At 64.5% G+C, this 5,895-nt stretch overlaps 1 long non-coding RNA gene across 1 annotated transcript; it reads right to left on the bottom strand.

Annotated features, from left to right (window-relative positions):
- Nucleotides 1–789: 789 nt before the first annotated feature.
- Nucleotides 790–3,532, bottom strand: LOC103679923. The gene is made up of 3 exons (XR_573015.2): nt 3,382–3,532; nt 2,924–2,974; nt 790–1,084 (listed from the first exon to the last, which is right to left on the bottom strand). It is a non-coding gene; the product is annotated as an uncharacterized LOC103679923 (long non-coding RNA).
- Between the last annotated feature and the right edge of the window lie 2,363 nt (nt 3,533–5,895).

Genomic DNA, 5,895 nt, shown 5'->3' on the forward strand with positions numbered 1-5,895 from the left:
ACACAGTGGGTGCTTACTACATGCCCCCGGTTAGTTAGGAGGATGTGGCAACACGCATACAGTGGGTGCTTACTACATGCCCCTGGTTAGTTAGGAGGATGTGGCAACACGCACACAGTAGGCACTTACTACATGCCACTAGGTTAGTTAGGAGGATGTGGCAACACACACACAGTAGGCGCTTACTACATGCCACTAGGTTAGTTAGGAGGATGCGGCAACACGCACACAGTAGGTGCTTACTACATGCCCCTGGTTAGTTAGGAGGATGTGGCAACATGCACACAGTAGGTGCTTACTACATGTCCCTGGTTAGTTAGGATGAGGGTCGTGGATGCTTCTGGTGCCCACGGAGGACAGCGCTCTGTGTCACCGATGGCTCCTGCCCCCGTCCATGCTCCGTGCTTGCCTGGGACGCCCCTCCTCCCCGGGGTCTGTCCGGGGAGGGGCTTCTGTTCTTGGAACACAGCCGCCTGGGCTCCCAGCTCTTGTCTTAGCTCTGTTCCCTCCTCCCCACCACAGCGCTTCAGAGACATGGGGGGCAAAGAGGGCCCCCCAGCTGTCCACCTTCAGATGACCCTGCATCTTTTCTCCATGTCTTTCCCCCTCCGCTCAGCTGCCTCTAACAAGCCTCTAGCCGTCTCCCCCGGAAGGGTCCCCTACTGCGTCCAGTCCCTCCTGGCCCCCGCCCGCCGCGGGCCCCCCGCCCCAGCCCCTACCCGCCGTGTGCCCCTACCCGCCGTGTGCCAGGTGGTCCCAGAGGTCAGCCGCTCCCGCTCCAGCAGCACCGCCCCTCTCACGCCCAGCTTGGCCAGGTGGTACAGGGTCTGGCAGCCCAAGCTGCCCCCGCCGATGACCACCACGTCGGCTGTGCTGGGCAGGGGCTGGCTTGGGCCCTGGGCCAACGCCGAGGGGCCCTGGGCCTCTTTCAGGGTCCGCTGGTAGGGTACGCTCTTCTCGCTGGTCGGGCCAGCTCGGCTGGTCAGTGTGCGTGGCCCCAGGCCCCGGCGAGGGCAGGTGGCGGCCACACGCAGGGCTCTGCTCAGCGAGGCCATGGAGACTCCGGGCTCAGCGCTGCAGGGAGCTGGGGAGAGAGTCAGTGCTGGCTGGGGTGCTGAGGGGCGCAGTGGGGGTGCACCAGGTGAGGCCCAGGGGACCACCCCCCATACCCTCCTTCCTTCACCGCCTCCCCGGGGTCCAATCGCGCCTGCACTCTAGGGCGGGCGTACTGAGGGTCTGGAGGCATCATTGGCTCTGGCCAGACCCACAGCGACCACGGTGGGAGGCAGAAGGTCCGGGTCCGCCCCTGGAGCTGGGCCCAGGCAGTCAGAGGCTCCTCACCCCCTCCCCTGCCTGGGAATGTACATTTCGTCTCCGTCCAACCCGGTGCCCTGTTTCCACCGTGGGAGCCACTTCCAGGGATGCAGGCTTGAGGGAGCAACGTGTCATCGAGACCCTCTGGACGGTGTGTGTGACTGAGCCCCGTAAGGCCTCTATAGAAACTATGATCTGGCAGCTGGGGGCAGAGACCTACTCGTCTTCAGGCCACAAGACAAGCCTCATGTGTGAGACCCCTTGCTGGCTAGCCCTGCTACCTGCCCATCTGGAGTGGCCTGCCCTCCGTCCCGTCCCACCTCTCCTTGCCCTCCAGGGGCACAGACAGTGATGGGGCTGTGACAGAGCATGGGCGCGGGACGGTTGAAGGGGGCGCAGGGGAGGTGGAGGGGAGGGGCGAGATGCGGCCTGGGGAAGTAGGGTCACCCGTGAGGGAGGCCAGGGAGGAGGGCAGGGGATCTGAGAGCTGAGGACAAGGAGCTCAGGTCTCAGGGGGACCCAGGACCCAGAGAAATGACCTCGAGAGTGGGAGGGGGGAAGGGTAGGCTGAGGGGGAGGGGGCCTTGAGAGCCCCTGGGGCTCAGGACACTTCCCCGGGGTGTCTTCCCGAGTGCCTGGCCCCACGGCTCTGTGTTTGAGGAAGAGCCCCTGGCACAGCAGTGTGCCGCTGGGACAGGCAGGGGGGAGACTGAGGAAGGTGGCAGCCCCCAGGGGGTGTCACCTGGACACAGATGGGAGCGTGAGACGAGGGGAAGCCATGTTCATGGGTAACCCCCTCCCTGCCCTCAGCCGTTGCCTCCTCCTCCTGTGTCCCCCAGTGGCCTTCAGGGCTCACCTGGAATCCCTCCTCCTTCAGGAAGCCCTCCCAAGCCTGGAAAGTCTCATAATCACAAGAATGTGACAGGAAGTCCACCTCCTCAGGAGCGAAAATGCCAGAGAAGTGTCTCCCTGGGGGTGTGTCCTGCCCAACCTGGAGAGGAAAGGACCCTCGGAGGGGCTCCTGGGCCCACTTCCAGGGTCAGCAGGACACAGAAGAGGGATTTAGTCTCGAATCCACCTGCATTAAGTCATGACTGATATCAATGAACTAATTAAAGAGTTGACCTCTGTTTCCAAGAGTGCCCCACACACCAAACAAAAGATGCTCTCAAGCCCATATGACTGCTGTCCCCATTTTACAGGGCAGGAGACCAAGGTACAGGAAGGCCCTCCAAGGTAGCCGAGGTCACAGGACCACTCTGTGGCCCAGCTGGGGAGCAAGGCCAGGCCCACATGCAGCCCAAGGCTGCAGGCTCTCCCAGGGCCTGGTTTGGGGCAGGGAAGGCTGGGGGGAGCCAACTCATCGGTGAGGATGTGTGTGAGGGGCCCAGCACTCAGGCTGGTCAGGGCTGCCTGCCCCCCACCCAACAGGGACCCCTCCCAGGTGAGTGGGGGCAGGGGAGGGGCAGAGACCTGTGGTGTGTGAGGGGGTGAGGGTGAGGGTGATGGGGCATGTCAGTCCCATGGTCTGGCAGCCCGCCTGCCCTTCTGCCCGCAGAGGTGCCCTGGGCACAGGTTGGTGCACCCCTGGGCCTGTCTCTGTCCTTACCTTTCGTCCTCGAATTTCCCAAATCGTCGTGGAGCCCCCAGGAGTGGTGCCCTACCAGTGGAAAGTCGGCGTCATGTGGTTGCTGGCATGGTCAAGGCTGGGCACTTGCCCTCCGCCCCCACGCGCACTGCCCAGCGCTCCTGCTCAGCCTCTGGCCCGGCCTCCTCCCTCCCTCCAATCTCTCCCTCCAATCTCCACGGAGCTGCTGACCCCCGGAAGTGGCCACCTGCCCCCTCCCTGCACTCTGGCCAGGCCTGCGGTCCCAGCTGGGCAGCGCCGGGGGCCCCCTGGGCACCCCTCCCACCAGAAGCAGCTGCTTCAACATTAACTTGCTCTCCTGCCCCTCCAGCTCTCTCCTGCCCGGTCAGCAGTGTGGCCCGTGCGTTACCAGGGGTGAGGGTGCAGGACAGCCCAGGGCTGGGGGGCGGAGGGATGGGTCTGGGCTTGAGCGACTTCACCTGAGCTGTGAAGCAGGAGCCAGAGCAGCCCTCGTCAAAGGCTGTGGGGTGAGGCAGGCTGATGGAGAAAAGAGCTGGCCCAGCCTTCGCCTGGTGAAGGAGGGCAGGGTGGGTGCCCGGGCCCCCGCCACGCACACAGGGACCTGAGGTCGTGCCCACCCGGCCAGATGGTCACTGCAGCCGGAGGCAGAAAGAAGTCCTGGCCGACTCCGGTCTGTCCCAGCCCCGCCCGCCCCGGGGGAGGGCCCGGGCCCCCGCTCCTCCTGAGGGGCGTGCCTCCGGCCGGCCGCGACACCCCTGCGCGCCGAGAGGCCTGCCTGTGCCCGGCCCAGGGGCTGCTGGGCGCCGTCCCCTCCTTCCTTCTCAGCCGCTGCCGGGCCGGAACCGCCGGCCCCGGCCCCGGCCCCGCCCCCGGCCCCGCCCCCAGGCCGCACCGCCCGCGCGCGGATGCACCGCCCACCGCCTCGGGCTTCTCCAGGGCCAGGGCAGCAGGCCAGCGGGCAGCAGAGCTGGGCTGTGAACGGGGTGATGGGGCAGGTGACCTCACTCCCTTATCTCTAAAACGGGTTACAGGTATGCCGCGGGGGGCCCCGTGCACCCCTGCTTGCCGCTGCCTGTCTGTGCTCCCCATGCCCCGAACTGAGCCTGGCACAGAGGCGGTGGGCAGAAGTGCTGGGTAAGCAACAGGGTTGTGCCAGGCCCCGTGGCGTTCTGCGGGCTCCTTGGCGAGGTGATCCCGGGCCCCAGCAGGCACCTGCCCGCCCAGCTGCAGTTTGTTCACTCCGAGGGCGGGGGTGCTCACTGCCTTCAGAGGCAAGCCGGGAAGTCTGACCGTCTGTGGCCCACGCTCCAGAGCTCCTGGCTCCCTCTGGCGCCTCTGGTTTGCCCACGGCGGGGCGCCCTGCTCCCCATGGCAGGAAGGCCTGCCTCCATTTGACTGCTGGGGCACTGGGACCAGAGAGGGGAGCCAGCTTGCCTCAGGCCACACAGCACACTATGGGGGCGGAGGGCATTCTGTCTATGCCCAGAGGAGACACCCAGAGGAAATCCAGGAACTGCGCACCTACACCTGTGGGGGGACGAAGAATCGGAATAGGTGTTGATATAAAATTCGACCTCCGCCTCCCACGGATCAAAGAGAGTAGAATTTAGGCTGTGGTGAGTTCGCAGCAGTGTTCCGTTGGCTGCTGATAGAGGGGAAAGAGCAGGGGCACCACGCTGTAATTACTACGGATGAGACAAAGAATCGTGTTCTTGTTTGCCTTCTTTATTTCAATTTATTAATTGTCCGACTGTCTCGCTGCCAGTTTGTCCATCCTCTACATTTACTGAGCACCTACGGTATGCAAAGCACGACTAGAAGACCCAGAGACAATTTAGAGCCGTTGAGGGGCTCCGGGTTCAGGATGATGACAGATTCAGGGCGGGAGTGTGGGCGAGGTAGCCGTGAGGCTGGCTGTGATGGGGCGCTCCTGAGCAAGCTGCCCTCCCTTCCACCATCTTTGAGGAGGTGGCCCGGGCTCTGGCCTGGCCAGGTGCCACTACCATTCTCAGTCCCCGTCACTTGGACAGAGACTCTCACTCACTCCCCATGGAAGGCTGCCCTACCCGCGTGAGGCTTCCCTGGGACTGTGCACGGGCCCAGGGCACAGAGACCAGGAGGGGGGGCGGAGCTGGCCAGCAGCCTGGGGCCAGGCTGCACTCACCCCATGGGGTGAAGGACAGGTCGGGGAGCGTGAAGAGGGAGCGTGGCTGCAACCCCGTCAGAGCCCTAGACAGGAGGTGCACGGGTGAGGGACACAGGGGTCCCTGCAGCCCCAGGGCAGTGGCCAAGGCAGCCCAGACCTCTCCTGGCCCCTCACTCAAAGGCAACAGCTGGTGCAAAATTGTCCCCAGCCGAGCGAGCGGCACGGTTGCCCTGGACTTTGGACAGGGGCCGTGGCCTGGCCGGGCTGTGGGTCAGGGCTGTAGACGTGATCGATCAGCCCTGCTCCAGCCTGGGAGGGGGGGTGAGCCACCTCGTCTCCCCTGGGCATTGGAGGGCCAGCTCCAGAGATGCCCAGGCTCCAGCCAGGGACACTGAGGCAGGGTCCTGCTGCCAACCTGCTGTCCCAGCTCGGGCTGGTCTCCTCTGGCCAAACTTCAGTTTCCCCACCAGGGAAGTAGGGACTACAACCCCTGCAGTGTTGATTTTAGGGAAGTTTTGTAATTTATTTACTGTATATTATCTTCTACTTTCAGTGCACTTTAAAGAAACCCGTGGCTCAAAGGGAAGTCCCATTTGACCCATGAGTGTGAGGGGTAACCCTCCCCCTGCCCCTGGACCTCCCCTGTAGCCGGCTGTCCCTTGCCCGCCTGGTCTGTGTGCACCTGGGCGGCCCTCTCCACAGGCCCCAGCCCGCCCTCCGCCCCCGCCGCTGGCCCAGCTTCCAGGACAGAGGGAGGCGTCTGCAGGCCGCCCTCTGACTGGGCAGACTTCCAGGGTGGAGCAGGGGGATGGGCGGGGGGGGGGGG

Source organism: Ursus maritimus, unplaced genomic scaffold (assembly GCF_017311325.1).
Source record: "Ursus maritimus isolate PB19 unplaced genomic scaffold, ASM1731132v1 scaffold_17, whole genome shotgun sequence".
In the NCBI taxonomy this organism is placed as follows: Eukaryota; Metazoa; Chordata; class Mammalia; order Carnivora; family Ursidae; genus Ursus; species Ursus maritimus.